Source organism: Medicago sativa, chromosome 7, assembly GCF_051527215.1.
Source record: "Medicago sativa cultivar Bolivia chromosome 7, Bolivia_mono, whole genome shotgun sequence".
NCBI lineage: Eukaryota > Viridiplantae > Streptophyta > Magnoliopsida > Fabales > Fabaceae > Medicago > Medicago sativa.
Genome location: NC_140755.1, coordinates 11,501,016 through 11,520,184, shown reverse-complemented (window position 1 = coordinate 11,520,184; position 19,169 = coordinate 11,501,016). Strand labels below are relative to the sequence as shown.

Below are 19,169 nucleotides of genomic sequence, written 5' to 3'. Positions count from 1 at the left end.
AGAAAATTAGGAAAATTCATTGGATAAATTGGAATAAGGTTTGTTATGATATCAAATTTGAAGGTTTGATGGTCCAAAGGATTAAGAAGCTTAACTTAGCGTTGGTAGAGAAATGATGTTGGAGGTTCAATGTTGATCTACGAAGATTATGGTATAAGGTGTTGGTTATTAAATATGGGGGTAAGGATGGTTGTGTCAGGGGAGGATCTAAGGTGCCAACATGATGGGAGGATTTGTATGGTGTAAGGGAGGAGTAGGGGTGGTTTCATAAAGTTTTGGTGTGTATAGCAGTGAATAGTGAAAATATTTATTTATGAACTGATCATTGGTTAGAAGGTGGTTATTTGTGTTTCAGGTTTAGTCACCTTTCTGAATTATGTGTAGATATTACTATTTTTGTAGCTGAGATGAAGGTTAGGGAGTAAGGGTTCAGATTGGAGCTGGAGGAGGAGACTTTTTGTTTGGGAGGAGGAATTGGTTGTTGAGTGTGTTTCTTTGTTAGATAACTATGTAGTGCAGGATAATGTTGTTCACAAATGGATTTGGAAATATGATCATGAGGTTGGCTATTCGGTAAAGGGTGTTTATCAGATTCTAAATTAGAGTCTTCAAAATGACCGTGACTCTCATCAGACATCATATGGAACAAAGTTGTGCCTTCAATGTCTCGTTATTTGTTTGGACCACTCTTAAAAAAAAGATTCTAACATAAGACAACTTGGTTCGTCTTGCTATGCTTCCTTCAGGTTCTTGTGCTTAGGTGGCTGTGAAAAGAAGGAAACAATCAATCATCTTTTTTATGGAATTTGCTTTATTTGGTAGAATATGGCATTACGTTATGCATTGGTTGGGGATTTTGTGTGTTCAACCATCTGATGTTTGCTTGTATGCTTTGCAATTTTGTGGCTCACATTTGTTTAGGAAGAATTTTCGTCCTTGCTTACAAGTGATTTGGTTGGCTTATTTATGGTTCATTTGGAAGGAGCAGAACTCATGAACTTTAGGCAACAAGGGGTGGAATCTTGTTCAATCATCATATCGCATCAAACATTTCTTTTGGTGGTGGTTGAAATCTAAAAAACCACATTCTTTTTTTTTATTTCCATTCTTGGTGGAATAATCTTTCGGTTTGCATTGATTATGTCAACGTTTAATGTTGTTTTTGGTTTGTGTTATGAGTATGTATCTTGTGACTTTGTTTTGGCTCCTTTTTAGGCACATCTTGTGCTTGATTGAGACTTTCAATTGTTAATTTATTCCTTTTGGCCTCTTAAAAAAAAACTTAAAACTCACATGTAAAGCCAAACACACATAAACCTAAATTGCCATCCATCATGTCCATCATTGTTTCCTTGTTGTCTTTATCAATCATTAAAAGGGAGAGCTTATGTTTCCTTTGGAGGAGTTATGCAACTTCACAACCATATCAGGTATGTTAGTCTTAATCAGATGATGTCCACGACGTCTTCAGAAAATTGTCGCATGTACATGGAGATAATGATGATGAGTGGAAGTGGACTTAGTTAACGACGGTATGTGACGATGGTGGTATAATTGTGGTTGGCTTGGAATAAGATGGTGTGGCGAGAGAGAAGATGCAAGATTCGATTTTTTTTTTTTTAAATAAAAAGGACATGCATGTGGCATTGTTTCAAACATGAGATTGATCCAATAATATATAAAGAATGAAAGTTAGAATGACTTTGGCACCATAACGTTAGACGATTCTTATCTTTACAAACATTACACACACACACACACACACACACACACACACACACACACACAGAGACACACAATTGAAAAAGGGTATAAAGCAAAAAATATTTAATAATGTATTTTTCTTTTGAATTATATGTGTATACACATACACTGCTAATTTACATCCAACTAAAGACATTATATGTTTGTTGCATAACTTATCACCTTGTTTTTCAGCTGAGTTATCATCACATTATTGTCCTAAAAAATTTCATCGTATTGAATGTATCCCTCGGCTAAGAGGTGATTTAAATTCTTAGGAGGTTCCATGTCGATGTGTTCAACAAACTTGGTGCCTGGAAGCAAATCTTTCCTAAGCAGATGAGTCTTCATCTTTTCATTTGTGCCCTTAACTTGGACGATCCTCTTTATTAAATTTGGTTGCTTCCTTGAGGCTTTGAATGAGACCTGAACCTCTTACATTGTTCAGCCCAGGAATCAATTGACCAAGGTTTAAGGGTCTTAAACCATGTCATGGATCATTCTTATGTGGTCAAAACAAACAACTTACCTTTCACCAGACCGAGGACCTCACAGAATGACAACAATGTGTCGACGGTCTCAATAAGGTTGTCGAGATATGTTGTCTTATCATAGGGTTTCAGGAGGGACTTTGGTACCAGGTTGTTGATTCTTTTAGGAAATGCATTTTCCATGGTTGATTCTTCATCGTATGAACTCTAGTCCATTATCTTTAACCGAAGGCGATTGCAATGGGTTGATGTGTCATCACCGTTCACTCAACATCAGATATTTGTTGGTGATAAAGGGCTAGGTTCCTCTTCTCTACTTTTCTTCCATCCTTCTCCTTAATTTCTTCCGAAATTATCCCAAGAGGAACAAGGTTTGTCTTCACACTGAGGGAAGAGTGGTGGCTCTTACGAAAGTATCAAAATAGAGAAGGTTGTGCCTTTATCAAGGTTTGGTTCTTCGTCGTGTGGTTGGTTCTTCATCCATTGGTGGTTTCTACTAGATCATGATATTTTGGGGCATTAGTAGAGCTATTTGGTACACCTAGGGTGGCAAGTTCATTATTTGCTGAAGGTTCAAAACCAGATTTGTCGTTGGGATCGGGTATGCTGTCGGAACTATCGCCATCGTCGAGGTGGCGGTTCTTGGAACAATGGCGAAAATGACTGGACCTAGGCCTCTTTGGTATTATATGTTTCCTTGATCTGGACTTCGTCGTTGTTTGTTCTAATCATCTTGTTTGTGAGAAGAGATTATTTATAGGTGATGACAAGTCATCTTACGTTATTCTTAGCATGTTTTTCAGTCATTTTCAGTAGGTTTTAGCAGCAAAAAGGAGGAGTATTAGAACAATTTCCTATGATTTTGGGACTTTTGTAATGTTTTCTATATTTGAGTATGTAATTCTAGTTTTCCTGAAAGATAGTAATTTTAGGCGTTTTTTGGCTTAATACATGCTTTGGTCCCTTAACTTATTTTTGGATTTCATTTTGATCCCTTAACTATAAAACGTTTCAATTTGGTCCCTTATCTCTACTTCCGTCAATCAAGTCAGTCCTTTCCGTTAATTCTTTTACAAAATCTGTTAACCTTTGTCACATGTCATTTGTGATTGGTGATCAAGGGCTGAATTTTAAAAGCACACACAAGGATATAATAGACTCACAACATATGATAATTTTTATTATCATTTCCTTTTGTCTTTAATTTCTTAAAATTAAAAATCATCAACAATCTTCATCTTCTTCCATCTTCATCTTCTTACCTTATACCCACAACAAAACAAACACTCATCAACACATACCCAGAAATAAAGATAAAAACAAAAATAAATCTAAAAAAAATTGTATAATTTAATAAAACATTTCTCCCTCACACCCTCTCTCTCTCTCTAAACAAACCAGATCTCTTTTCTTCTCTCTCGCGCTCCCTCTTCTGCAATGAACATTCTGCAAAAAAAAAAAAAAAAACACCCCCAAATTATTGATTCCCCACTATTCCCATCATGCATTCTCTCTCTAACCTTCAATCCTAATCTTAAGCTTATTATTTGTTGAAATCTCTATCTCATGAGAATGCTTGAATGTGTAGTTTTGTTTATTTCTGGGTTTTAATTTTAGTTAGGAGTATAGAGATTGATGAAGATGGAGTTATGTTTTTTTATTATTTTATTATTATTTATGGGTTTTTATTTTTGGAGTTTTCAATTTTTAAGTTTGGGTTTTCTATTGTTGAGATTGATGAATATATATGGAAGAGATAAAAATACTCTCTCTTCCTCTGGAATACCCTCTCCTTCTTCTCAAAACTTTGCAGAAACTTTCTTCAATTCTGGGTTTGTATCTTTAAAAAAATCTACATATTTTTTCCTTCTAGTTTAATGAAGGTTCAGTTTGAGAAATTGGGGTGTATGGGTATTTTAAGTGGTGGTTGTTGTGAAAATTGTTGGTGTTGTGTTTGTATTTACGACTCTTTGGATTGTTTTTATGGTATGAAAGACTTGTTTGGTTTTGAAGTGTGAGAATGTGTGATGACATTCTGTCATTACGTAATATTAGGGACTTATTGTGACATTTTGATAGAGTTCTCATGCAATTTATACTGTTCTGGAGTGCAAAAAGCTTAAAATTTGAAGTCTGTTCGAAGGAAATCGCGCCACGCCAATTTCAAGCCGTGCTGCAATTTTTGAAGCAAAATTACATCCTCCCTGTTTGAGGGAAATCGCGGCACACCAATTAACAAGGCGCGGCGCGATTTCGACGGGTCAGGCCCATGACTTCTATAAATACTGCACTCAATCTGAAGAACAAGGGTTACGATTTTGGAGAACGAAAGTGCGATTTTAACACCCAGAAGGCTGCAGCGGAGAGGATTTCATCATCTCTAACCCAGTTTATGTATGTTTTAATTCTTTCATTGATTATGCTATTTGTAAACTCAATTATGAGTAGCTAAATCTCTTAGAGATTAGGTCGGAGATGAACCTATGTAACCCTAATTGATCATATGTTGCTGTGAAACTCTATTACTTATTAATGATATTCTAGTTTTCATTCAATTCAATTGTTCTTACTGCTTTTTATATCCTGATCAAATATAAACATGATTTTGTGAGATCGAATGACTATTGACCATAGCTTTCGACTTAGACCTAAATTGAATTGTTCTAATAAACATGGTTAGTCTAGGAATGGATAATCGTTTGTTAGTGATATTAGGTTAACGTGCTTAAACCTTTGATGATTATTAGACCACCTAAGGAATTAGGGGCTGTAGTTTAAAAAGAGGGTCCTAACTCAAGGGATTGATTAGGGCTAATTTGTTAACTATCGTGAAACTAGAGAATCATTAGTAATAATAGGTGCAGTAACCAATTAGGGGAAACATAGAGGATTCGAAGACCTGATCTCATCTCTCTCCTATTTTCTTAATCAAATCTTTACTTTTTTATTTGATTTCTTAAAATCAAACCAAATCTACTGCCTAGTGGCAAAACAAAATAAACTTTTATACATCCTACTTTTATAACGAAATTGAATAATTGAAGTTAAAAACAGTCCTCGTGGGAACGATATTTTTACTACTTCGATAGTTATTGGTGCACTTGCCAAACGTCTATCAAGTTTTTGGCGCCGTTGCCGGGGACTGTTGAATTATTTCAACAAGGCAATTACGTTATAATTTAGGGTTTTTGCAATTTAATTTTTCTGTTTTTATATTCACTTGATTACTTTGCGTTGTGCAGTGCTACTAAGGTATTTTGCTGTTTATGCGAGGTAAACAGAGCTCGGACGACTTAGAGTACGATCCGGAAATTGAAAGAACTGCTAGAGCACTTCGGAAAGCTGTCCGATCGCAAAGGTTAGCTCAATCCGTTCCACCGGGTGTTCGAGAACAAGTACCGGAGCAACTCTCAAGTGAATCTGAAACAATCTCTTCTCCTAAATCTGCAACTATGGAAGGAGAAGGAGTTGTACCATCGAGACCTAAGCTAGGAGACTACGGGTTAGCCACTCATCGCGGTCAACTGACCCACACTTTTCAACCAGCTAACCCTGTAGCTTTCGACATCAAGACAACTGTCCTCAACGGTTTGAGGGACAAGCAATTCGATGGGACTGAAGCTATGAGTCCTCATGAACACTTGAGCCGTTTTGCTGAAACCTGCGAGTTTTGTGTGCAACCAGCCACCGTGACTGAAGCACAAAAGAAGCTAAGGCTATTTCCTTTCACCTTGACGGGAAAAGCAAAAGATTGGTTGCTAACAATTCCAAACGGGACTGTCCAAACATGGGAAGAGTTAGAGCTGAAGTTCTTGGAGAAATACTTCCCTATGTCTAAGTATTGGGACAAGAAGATGGAGATCTCTAACTTCAAGCAAGGAGAAGGTGAATCATTGTATGATGCTTGGGAGCGATTCAATTTGCTTCTCAAGAGATGCCCTAATCATGAATTCACCGAGAAGCAATACCTCCAAATCTTCACTGAGGGGGTAACACCAAACACTCGAATGTTCTTAGATGCTTCCGCGGGAGGTAGTCTCAAGAGCAAAACTGATCATGAAGTCCAAGCTTTGATAGAAAACATGGCTGGAAATGAGTATCGTGCTGAAGCTAAGAAGAAAGAAAGAGGAGTGTTTGGGGTGAGTGAACAAACTGCTATCCTTGCGAACCAAGCAGCTATGAACAAACAAATCAAAGCTCTAACTAAGGAGTTTCAAGGCTTCACTCTGGCCCATAAACAACAACAAGTAGCTGCAATCAAGTGTGACTTATGTGGTGAAGAACATCCCAACGGTGAATGTGTTCCAGAAGGGTCAAATGAAGAAGCTAACTTCATGGGAGGTTATCAAAGGCAGAATCAATACTACAATTCAGGCATCAACAAGCATCCCAATCTAAGCTACTCAAATAACAATGCTTTGAACTCTCAAATGCTCACTCCTCCTCAACAACAACAAAGGAAGCCATCAGCTCTTGAGGAAACTATGATGAACTTCATGAAGATGACTCAAGGCAACTTTGAAGAGATGAAGAAGAGTCAAGAAGCTGAAAGAAAGAACAATGAAGCTTCTAGGAAGCTGCTTGAAACTCAACTGGGGCAATTAGCTAAGCAATTGGCTGAACAAAGTAAAGGCGGATTCTCAGGTAACACTAAAGATAACCCTAAGAATGAGTCTTGTAATGCTATTGAATTGAGGAGCAAAAAGGTTTTGACACCTTTAGTTCCAAAAGCTCCAAAGAAGGTTGATGATGTAGTTGAGGTAGAGGAGGATGATGTAGTTGAAAAAAATGATGAGGGTGGAGTTGAAAAAGAAAATGATCATGGAGTAGTTGAAAACGAAAGGAAGAAAAAAATAGAGGGAGAAAAAAGTGAGAAGTTAATTGATGAAGATTCAATCTTGAGGAAGTCGAAGAGTCAAATTTTGAAAGATGGAGACAAACCACAGGTTATTCCATCATATGTGAAGCTTCCATACCCTCACCTTTCAAAGAAGAAAGAAAAGGATGAAGGCCAATTCAAGAAGTTCATGCAACTTTTCTCACAACTTCAGGTGAATATTCCTTTCGGCGAAGCTCTTGATCAAATGCCGTTATATGCTAAGTTCATGAAAGACTTGTTAACCAAACGAAGGAAGCCTAAGGATGATGAGAACATAGCACTTTCTGAAAATTGTAGTGCTATTCTTCAAAAGAAGCTGCCACCTAAGTTGAAGGATCCTGGTGCTTTCACTATCCCTTGTTCCATTGGACCGGTAGACATTGGAAGAGCTTTATGTGACTTGGGAGCAAGTATAAATCTGATGCCTCTTTCAATGATGAAGAAGCTTAAGTGTGGGGAACCAAAACCAACAAGAATGACCATTACTTTAGCTGATCGGTCAATCTCTTATCCTTTCGGTATACTTGAAGATGTGCTAGTCAAGGTTAATGACTTGGTATTTCCAGCAGATTTTGTGATCTTAGATATGGCTGAAGATGGGGATATGCCACTCATTCTAGGAAGACCTTTCCTTGCAACTGGCCGTGCTTTGATTGACATTGAGAAAGGAGAGCTAATGTTGAGATTCCATAAGGAGCAAGTAGTGTTTAATATATTTGAGGCCATGAAGCACAAAGATGAAAATCCCAAGTGTTATCGGATTGACATTGTTGAAGAAATAGTTAAAGATGACTCTTGTGAACATCAACCAACACACCCTCTTGAACGTGCAATTGTGAATTCTATAGAAAAAGGTGAAGATGATGAAGATCTTGAAGTAAGTGATTGTGTGAAGCAACTAGCAGCAAGCAAGCAAGAGTTGGGTCCGGTAGAAACAGAAGAATTAATGGGTAAGCACTCTATAGATGCCCCTATTTTGAGTGGAGAAGGAGAGAAAAATCCAGAATTAAAAGAACTCCCTTCTCACTTGAAATATGTTTTTCTCACTAAGGATGCCTCTAAACCAGTAATCATCAGCAATACCTTGACACCTTTGGAAGAAGAAAAATTGATGAGGGTTTTAAGAGACAATCAAGGAGCTTTGGGGTGGAACATTTCTGATTTAAAGGGTATTAGTCCAGCTTATTGCATGCATAAAATACACATGGAGGCTGAATACAAACCGGTGGTTCAACCTCAAAGGAGACTTAACCCAACAATGAAGGAAGTGGTAAAAAAAGAGGTGCTGAAGTTACTAGATGCAGGTATGATCTACCCTATCTCAGATAGCTCATGGGTAAGTTCAGTTCATGTGGTACCCAAGAAAGGAGGAATGACGGTGGTAGCAAATGAAAAAAATGAATTGATACCCACCCGCACCGTCACTGGTTGGAGAATGTGTATAGACTACCGGAGGTTGAATACCGCAACAAGAAAGGACCACTTTCCATTACCATTCATGGATCAAATGATTGAGAGACTGGCTGGCCAAGCCTTTTATTGCTTCTTGGATGGGTATTCAGGGTATAATCAAATTGCAGTGGCTCCGGAAGATCAAGAAAAGACTGCCTTCACTTGTCCATTCGGTGTGTTTGCTTATCGAAGGATGCCCTTTGGGCTGTGTAATGCGCCGACAACCTTTCAAAGGTGCATGCTTTCCATCTTCTCTGATATGATAGAGAAGAACATTGAGGTATTTATGGACGACTTTTCTGTTTTTGGTAAGTCTTTTGATCAATGCTTGTTCCATTTAAATGCTGTACTTAAAAGATGCACCGAAACTAACCTTGTTTTGAATTGGGAAAAATGTCATTTTATGGTAACCGAAGGTATAGTTTTGGGGCATAAGATAAGTGCTAAAGGCATTGAAGTGGACCAAGCTAAGATAGAGGTTATAGAGAAACTTCCTCCACCAATCAATGTTAAAGGAGTGGGGAGTTTCTTGGGGCATGCCGGTTTCTATCGGCGGTTCATAAAAGACTTTTCTAAAATTTCCAAACCCCTCTGTAACCTCTTGGTCAAAGAAAACGAGTTTAATTTTGACTCTGAATGTCTAAATGCTTTTTCTTTGATTAAAAACAAGTTGGTAACTGCACCAATAATCATTGCACCAGATTGGGATTTACCTTTTGAACTTATGTGTGATGCAAGTGATTATGCTGTTGGTGCAGTCCTAGGCCAACGCAAGAACAAATTTTTTCATGCAATTTACTATGCAAGCAAGGTTTTAAATGAAAATCAAGTTAACTATTCCACAACTGAAAAGGAATTGCTTGCGGTAATCTTTGCATTGGAAAAATTTCGTTCTTATCTAATAGGCTCCAAAGTCATTGTTTTTACAGATCATGCAGCTCTCAAATATCTCTTAACAAAAGGGGATTCAAAGCCTCGTCTGTTGAGGTGGATCCTATTATTGCAAGAATTTGATCTTGAAATTCGTGACAAGAAGGGAGTCGAGAACGTGGTAGCTGACCACCTCTCAAGGCTGGAGAATGACGAGGTAACAAAGAAGGAGAAGGCCATCAAGGCCGAGTTCCCCGATGAACAGCTGTTTGCTATTGGAGAAAGACCTTGGTTTGCTGACATGGCAAACTTTAAGGCCGGCAACATAGTTCCTGATGATCTAACCTACCCTCAGAGGAAAAAGTTCTTCAAAGATGCAAACCACTACTTGTGGGATGACCCTTATCTGTTTAAGGTAGGTACTGACGGTTTGATTAGACGTTGTGTTGCAGGTGAGGAAGCACATAGTATAATGTGGCACTGCCATAGCTCAGCTTATGGAGGCCACCACAGTGGAGAAAGAACAGCTGCAAAAATTTTGCAAAGTGGATTCTGGTGGCCCACCCTTTTCAAAGATTGCCACGACTTCGTCACAAGATGTGACAAATGCCAAAGGACAGGTAACATATCAAAGAGGAATGAAATGCCCCTAAAAGGAATCATTGAAGTTGAACCATTTGATTGTTGGGGTATTGATTTTATGGGACCATTCCCTTCCTCTTACTCTTATCTCCATATTCTAGTCTGTGTTGATTATGTCACAAAGTGGGTTGAAGCGATACCATGTGTTGCTAATGATGCCAAAACGGTTGTCAACTTCCTTCAAAAGAATATTTTCACTAGGTTTGGAACTCCTAGAGTATTGATCAGTGATGGGGGGAAGCATTTTTGCAATAATTTTCTTGAAAATGTGCTCAAAAAATATAACATTAAGCACAAAGTTGCAACTCCCTATCACCCACAAACTAGTGGTCAAGCAGAGGTTTCAAACCGACAGCTGAAACAGATTCTGGAGAAGACAGTTGCGTCAAATAGGAAAGATTGGTCTAGGAAATTAGATGACGCACTGTGGGCATATAGGACAGCCTTTAAGACCCATCTTGGGTTCTCACCCTATCAGTTAGTATATGGGAAGGCATGTCATCTTCCAGTCGAGCTGGAACATAAAGCTTATTGGGCCATTAAGGCCTTGAATTTTGATCAAGTAGCCGCTGGTAAGAAAAGAATTTTGAAACTTAATGAACTTGAGGAGATGAGGCTTAGAGCGTATGAAAATGCACTCATCTATAAAGCCAGGACAAAAAGGTATCATGACAAAAACTTAGTGCCTAGGGATATTAACTGTGGACAACTAGTTCTGTTGTATAATTCCAGGTTGAAGCTGTTTCCTGGGAAGCTCAAGTCAAAATGGTCTGGACCATTCTTGGTCAAAAGTGTGTCACCATATGGACCTGTTGAACTAGTGACACCTGAAGGAGATCGAAGTTTCAAAGTTAATGGACAAAGAGTTAAACCATACCTAGGTGGCGACCTACCTAAAGGAAGGGTGGCACTCATTCTGAAGGACCTCTGAGGATCCTTAGCAGTCAAGCTAGTGACGATAAAGAAGCGCTGAGTGGGAGGCAACCCACTAGATTTACTTTGTTTTTCAATACATTCAGTTTCTATTTTCTTTTTAATGTCAAAGTCCATTGAACTTATTTCCCTATTGTAATTGCTCCTGCACTTGTTTATTATTAATGAATTTGTTTTGTTTCATGTGACCTATTCCAGTTTAGTAACAGTTGTTTGATGAAACGATATTCCAAAAAGTTCTAAAGGAGGGGTGACTTGATTCAAAGGCGAAGTGTACGGCGTTGCTAGGTAGTCACATACTCCCAGAAATCTCAGCCATAAGGTTCATTGCCAAATCTTGTTTTTCAATTTACTTATATTTAGATTAGTTTTCCATGCAACTACATTTCTAGAACTTGCATTGTTTCTCTATTATTGATTGGTCTTTGTCAATTACACACTGAGGCAAAAGTGCTTGGTCCTGTGAGCCTTTTTAAAGCCTACCCTGATATTAATTGAATTTATCCTTTCTTAACCAATTGTGAGCCGGTAGGATTAGAACTTTTTGTTCGGTGACAAACTACATTACAAGCCTAGAGACTTTTAGGACTTGTCCCTTAATGAATTTCTGAGTTAAGGCATTGTAGAATGTTGCTAAAGATTAAGTTTGGAGTTGCTATTGGAATTTGCAACCAACTAAGTTTGGGGTAGGGGTACTAGAGAATAAGAGAACAAAAATGAAAGAAATATGAAATTGTCATGCAAAATACACACAAAAATGGTGTATCAAAAAAAAATTGAATGATGAAAAAGGGACAAAACATCTAAAATCCGAGTAACTTCAAACTCGAGTGTCCCTAAATGTTAAAAATATTCTCTAGTACCTTTGCATTGATTGTATTTCCACAAGGGGAATGATCGAAGGATTGAATTTTGTGCTTTAATTTCCGTAGGAATGCCTAACTCAAATTTTGTGTAGCCTACTTATCCAAATATATCCCACCTTTCACCTAAGCCCCGTTATAACCCTAAAGACCTCAAAAGTGTGTAATGATATTGACTTTGATTGATATTTAGAAACTTTTCAAGCGTATGGTAATATGTAGACCTGCATGTCGACTGGTAGAACCCTGTTTCAATTTGATGCGTGGAGTTGTGAATTGGTGGATGCGAACAAGTCAAACTAGCTCATCTTTAGCTAGAAGGAGAATGAACTTTTGGGTACTATCGTTTTGTCAGGTAACTGTTATTTTACTGTCATTTGTCACTGTTGCAAGCAAATTCCTTGAGGACAAGGAATGGTTTAAGTTTGGGGTTGTGATGACATTCTGTCATTACGTAATATTAGGGACTTATTGTGACATTTTGATAGAGTTCTCATGCAATTTATACTGTTCTGGAGTGCAAAAAGCTTAAAATTTGAAGTCTGTTCGAAGGAAATCGCGCCACGCCAATTTCAAGCCGTGCTGCGATTTTTGAAGCAAAATTACATCCTCCCTGTTTGAGGGAAATCGCGGCACGCCAATTAACAAGGCGCGGCGCGATTTTGACGGGTCAGGCCCATGACTTCTATAAATACTGCACTCAATCTGAAGAACAAGGGTTACGATTTTGGAGAACGAAAGTGCGATTTTAACACCCAGAAGGCTGCAGCGGAGAGGATTTCATCATCTCTAACCCAGTTTATGTATGTTTTAATTCTTTCATTGATTATGCTATTTGTAAACTCAATTATGAGTAGCTAAATCTCTTAGAGATTAGGTCGGAGATGAACCTATGTAACCCTAATTGATCATATGTTGCTGTGAAACTCTATTACTTATTAATGATATTCTAGTTTTCATTCAATTCAATTGTTCTTACTGCTTTTTATATCCTGATCAAATATAAACATGATTTTGTGAGATCGAATGACTACTGACCATAGCTTTCGACTTAGACCTAAATTGAATTGTTCTAATAAACATGGTTAGTCTAGGAATGGATAATCGTTTGTTAGTGATATTAGGTTAACGTGCTTAAACCTTTGATGATTATTAGACCACCTAAGGAATTAGGGGCTGTAGTTTAAAAAGAGGGTCCTAACTCAAGGGATTGATTAGGGCTAATTTGTTAACTATCGTGAAACTAGAGAATCATTAGTAATAATAGGTGCAGTAACCAATTAGGGGAAACATAGAGGATTCGAAGACCTGATCTCATCTCTCTCCTATTTTCTTAATCAAATCTTTACTTTTTTATTTGATTTCTTAAAATCAAACCAAATCTACTGCCTAGTGGCAAAACAAAATAAACTTTTATACATCCTACTTTTATAACGAAATTGAATAATTGAAGTTAAAAACAGTCCTCATGGGAACGATATTTTTACTACTTCGATAGTTATTGGTGCACTTGCCAAACGTCTATCAATGTGCTTGAATAAGTTGCATAGATGAACTTATAATATGAGTAGTTGTTAATTGTGTTGAATTCGGGTAACTTTTATGAGTTATTGTTTGGCTTTGTTCTTTTTGTAAATCCTCAATCTTAGTTAAAAATGAGATAAGAAAAATACAACTTTGGAAAGGTTCATGTTGCTGCTAATTGGTATGAAGAAATCGTTGTTGTTGTTGATGAAGATAGAGAAAGAAGGTTGTTAAATTTATAGTCTGTTTTGAGTCCATTGTATCTTGTGTGTGCTTTTCAAATCTAACCCTTGATCATCAATCACAAATGACATGTGGCAAGAGTTAACGGTTTTTGTAAAAAAACTAACGGAGAGGACTAACTTGATTGAAGGAAGTAGAGATAAGGGACCAAATTGAGACGTTTTATAGTTATGGGACCAAAATGAAATTTGAAAATAAGTTAAGGGACCAAAACATGTATTAAGCCGGCGTTTTTTTGAAGTAATTCACGAAGAAATCATGCAAATCAGCAAATCAAGAAGATCCGAAGATTTGTGAAGACTTTGGGAAGACAAAGCATGAAGATTCAAGAGGCCTGAGGAGATTTTTAAAATAGGAGGAATTTTGTTCCCAAGTTCCGAGGCAAGTTATTTGAAGACGAAGACCTAAAAACAACGAAAATCAGCGAACTTGGGCCCAAGATGGGAAGCCATGCGCCTAAAGCACATGAGATGCGCCTAGGGCATGGCAAAAATATACCATGCGCCTAGAGCATCTTGCATGCACTTAGGGCATGCTATATGCTCCCCGAGCATTTGAAATGCAAGGGACGCATGCGTAATTTTATGCGTTTTTGTGGGTTTAGCCCGCGTTTTTAGCCCAAACCCAGTTAGAAATCTCCACTATAAATACTAGTCTTCCGCATTCAGAATTTCTCGTACATAACTGTGGCAGTTCAGGAGGAAGGAGCTCCATGAGATTTTTTATCTTCTCCTTGATTTTCTAGGGTATGTTTTTATCTTAAGTAATTTGTTTTTAGTTACCATGTGTAACTAAATATTTTTAGGTTAGATTTCTAAGATGAACCTCTGTTTATTTTTGTTGGATATTTATTTAATTTAAAGTCGTTTATTTTATTTATTTTTTGTTCACTATTAAGTTCATGATTTAGTCATTTATTTCAAAGGAGTGTAACCCTACATTAGGTACTTAGGTTGTGATAGGGCCTAACATTGTTATCACTATCTTGCTGCTTATATCTTGATATTTATAGCATTATACTAGTAACTATCTGTCTAGGAAGTAATTAGTTAGTAACTAGCAAAAGATACTGAAAGAGAGTTGACCCTAGTAGTAAGTACTTAGGAGGTGACATTACTAAGACTGAGTAGTAACTCTGCTGAACCTAGGATGTAACTGATTAGTAATTAAGGAAACAAGCGTCTTCGTGGAATAAACCTAGATCGTACCATTCTCTTAAAACCCTTAGTAAGGTAGACGAGATAGGGCTGCCCGTTTGTAGTACTACTAAGAGTGGAGAGAGGGTGTGCTATGAATGTCCTAAGATTCATAGATGGGCTAAAATAATGGAACCTTGACTTTCATTGCCTTGGGAAAAACTGGAACGCAAATTTAAGCTTATGTTTCAATTACCTTTGAATTAGCATGACCCCGCACGTAATGATCACCGTGCGATCAGCTGGTGCAGTTAGCCATCAGAGGGATAGACCTACTAGGTTAGAAACGTCCCAACAACCTCATCACTTGTATAGTCTACCTAAGATAAATAAACGCGACATTGCTGTTATCTAATATCCAACAATATAAACTGAGGGGATTCGAAGAATCCTAACCGCTGCTTACTTTTCTGCAACCAAAAACAGGTAAACTTGCTCTGTTGCAAACAGATAAAAATTGCAACTCTATAACCATTAACTTTTATATCGTCAAACTTAGAAAAATAAGTAACGCAAATTGTTTAGACGAAACGACAATCCCTGTGGATACGATACTCTACTTATCACTTTATTACTTGGTAAACGATTTGGTACACTTGCCTAATCCACACATCAATAGGGGATATTCCCCAATGAAGTCGACAGTAATCCTTTTGGACCCAAGGAAGATAGTATGAGGGTTGACGGTTGTTGAGAAGAGAGAGGAATATGATGTTGGTCCATAGTGGTCTGTCGTGAGTCCTTCTCACGTGCTTCGACGCTCAAGGCAGTGAGTGGTCAAGAAAGTGAGACAAATATTAAGGTAAAGAGTAATTAAGATACATAACCTAACATTGTACATTAGTATTTATAGGGAATGAGTAGGGTTTATGATATTTAGGCCTTCACATGGATAGGTATCGTAAAGGAACACTTGTATTGATCTAGAGGTGGTGACAACATTTGATCCGGACTGAACAGTCCATATTGAGGTTCTGGACCGCGATCCAGTGAGATCTAGTGCATGTCCATGGTATGGGTGCGCCCTGCGCTGGATTTCAGTTAAATCAACACGAATTGGGCCTTAGCCCAACCCGAAACACACAAGTGGATGCATTTTTAGATGTCATCTTGAAACTTTGAGATTTTTCAACTAATATTAGAACATTGAGGTTTACTGCATTGAAATTGTTCATTCTAGAGGTTGGAGCAATTTATGCTTGAATGTGTTTCACTTTTAACTATTTGAGCTTTCTCAAAGATTTATCCTGTTCCTTCGAAGCTTTAAAATAAGTGAAAGAAGTGTCTGCATTTAGTTAAAAAAAGTTATAGTCTTATTTACAATTTTGGTCCCCATATTCTCACTCACGAAATTGATCCCTAAATTTTAAAATCAAACAATTTTGATTCTTTTTCAGATTTTTAACCTTAAAAATGACGATATATCATATTTAAATTAAAGTTTTTAGGTGGTTTTCTCGTAAGTTCATGGTGATAATTCAACATAATTGGGTCGTATGACACATCATTTAAAATGTCACATCACCAATTCTATGTTGAAAAATATGAAAAGAGACCAAAACTGCGTGATTTTAAATAAGGAGGACTAATTTTGTTGATGAGTGAAAATATATGGACCAAAATTGAAATTAACCTAACTTTATATTTAGAAATTCTCATATTTACAAGGAGAGAATATATGTGTTGATAGAGTTACCAATGTGGGTTTCTTCGTATATGTCTTAGTTTCCTTATTGCTATAGATAAACTTCTTTTATAGATATTTTTGACTTGCTTAATTATTGTTTATGTTAAGTTTTTTTTTGGTGGGTTTGGTTTATGTCTCCCACCCTTGTTTTCATTTTCATTACAAATAACATTTTTCGTGATGTTGTTAGTGGTTTAATGAAGTGTCAACATAGTTGGGTTGGGATGTCAATATATCATATTGAAGCAATAACACTTCTAATACTTTGCTTAAAAAAATTATATATATATCAATATAGTGCAAGTGCAATATTTTGACGTACCATTGTAAACTTCACCATCAGGTTCAATTTAATTATATATTTATTTAATATTTTTAGGCAATATTGATAATAAAAAAAACATTCATGTGATATATGATTGAATAAGTTGCATATTTAGATATGATTTGCAAATCACTGCTTCAACATAGTAACCAATGTTACTAATAAAATAAAAGTTAAAATACATTTTCTTTCACAAAAAAGATACATTTATTACTGCTTAAACGTAATACCACAATGAAAATTGAAGTATGTTAAGATAAGTGAAACAAACTTAATAATTAAGAATTCAGAAATAACAAACTTAATAATTTTTGCCCGAGTAGCTATGTTTTTATACTTCATTGATTTGAGCAGTAGATATTGCAGAATCAAAATCCTGAAAACAACAAAGCCTCTTCATGTCATTATTCACTAGAAATTCATCGACCGAAACGATAACATTGACACTTCTGATTAATATTCCTTTAATTAATCAAGTGGCTTGCAATCTCTCAACTTTTTAAGTTCATCGATCAAATTTAATAAATTATGATGTGAGGAACCACCTTCTTGAATAGCTCGTTTAGCCTTCTCTCCAAGCTCTCGAGCACGTAGTCTCATACCTTCAGCCTCATCACTACTGTCCATCAATCTCCTCATTGCCTTCTCTATGTCATCTCTGCTCACCAACTTCTTTCTCTCCCCAATACTATGTGCACGCCATTCTGTTGCACCAACTTCCACTCCAATTCCTCGGACTTGTGTTATAAGTTTCTCATTGAACAACTGATCTCCATGACCCGGCCACGTTATCATTGGAACTCCCGCACCAACAGCCTCAACAAATGAGTTCCCCCCGCAATGTGTCATAAACCCCCCTACAGCAGGATGACTCAATATCTTAACCTGTGGGGCCCAACCCCTAACTATCAAACCCTTCTTTCCAATGTTTCTCTCCTCAAATCCCTTCGATAACCACTTTTCTTTCTCTTCTTCATTCTCATCTTCTTTTCCTTTCTTCTCAAGAACAACCCATATGAATGGGTGACCCGATGCTTCTATTGCGCATGCAATCTCATATAGTTGTTTATCAGAGAAAGAGTTTAAGCTTCCAAAACATATGTACAACACTGAGTTAACTTGTTGTGAGTTGAGCCAGCTCAGGCACTCGTGCTCACTCTCAGCACCCTCGTTTCCCCCACCTGCTTTCTCTATAATGGTTCTCCATATAGAAGATGGACCAAGATGCCAAGCCTTGTGACCTGCAGTTTTCTCATAGTGTTGAATACACTCTTCTCCATCAAGTTCAATGAAGTTGTTGACGATGAGGCCATTACTTTTGAACACTGTCTCAAGCATCAGTCCTATGAATTTACTAAGAACCTTTGGTGGTTTACTGCTCATGGTGATAGGAAGAGGAAAGTTTGGAACGACATAGGAACTTGAATCCGAATCAGAATCCGTAAAAAGTAAATTATTTGTTCTAAGGGATTCCATGAGCAAGACAGGAAAAACGGACAAAACGTTGTATGTGAAATTAGGGATTTGAAGCTTCTCGGCCAAGTCATTAACCCAAGGGTATGCGGAGTCAGAGATGATACAATCTGGTGGATCGTTTTTAATGAAATCCTCAATGGGTCGATGGAGGAGCATTGCGCCATTGTTGATCTTCGAAGTGGTGACGAGGTCAGTGGTGGAGGATACAGATTCAATGCCTTCAGGGAGGTCCATTTGTTGAAAGGGGAAGTCGACGGTGTGAAGGCGGAGGAAGAAGGGAGCGGCATAAGAAAGAGATTTTGTAAGGAATTTGGCATTGGAGGGAGTGGTGATGATTGTGACATGTTGGCCATGGGATGCAAACATAGCTGCTATATCACAAAGAGGGATCATATGGCTAGATGCTAGATAAGGAATGAAGTGAATTTTCAGTGGTCGTTCTACTTCAACACCTACCATTGCTGAACTATTCATTATTCACGTACTATTCACGTTACTATCTTGTTTCTATTAGAGTGTATCTCTTTTGAAATTAATTTAGGGTTGTGTCCAAGTTAGAATTTCTCATAATTACCCTCATAAAGTCTAGCAGAAAAGTCATGTGCATTGTGCCTCGTGGGTCTCGCTAAGATAGAAAGATAGTTACAATAATAATAATATAATAAGAGAAATTCTAACTTGGACACAACCCTAAATTAATTTCATTTGGACACACACTCACAAATGAAGAAAAAATAAAAGAGAATGAATTTGAATGATGTGACTAAATAGTTTTTCTTTAAATTTATTACATTTGTGTGTGTGTGACCAAATAAATTTGATTTGGGTTTGTGACCATGTAAGAA

General features: G+C 37.3%; 1 non-coding gene and 1 pseudogene across 2 annotated transcripts; both read right to left on the bottom strand.

The window, feature by feature from the left end:
* Positions 1 to 6,079: 6,079 nt before the first annotated feature.
* LOC146904241 (small nucleolar RNA R71) lies at positions 6,080 to 6,186 on the bottom strand. Its single transcript, XR_015020954.1, has one exon. It is a non-coding gene; the product is annotated as a small nucleolar RNA R71 (small nucleolar RNA).
* Positions 6,187 to 16,939: 10,753 nt separating this feature from the next.
* LOC146904240 (UDP-glucosyl transferase 73CC6 pseudogene) lies at positions 16,940 to 18,849 on the bottom strand (annotated as a pseudogene). Its single transcript, XR_015018951.1, has one exon. The product of XR_015018951.1 is annotated as a UDP-glucosyl transferase 73CC6 pseudogene (transcript).
* Positions 18,850 to 19,169: the final 320 nt, after the last annotated feature.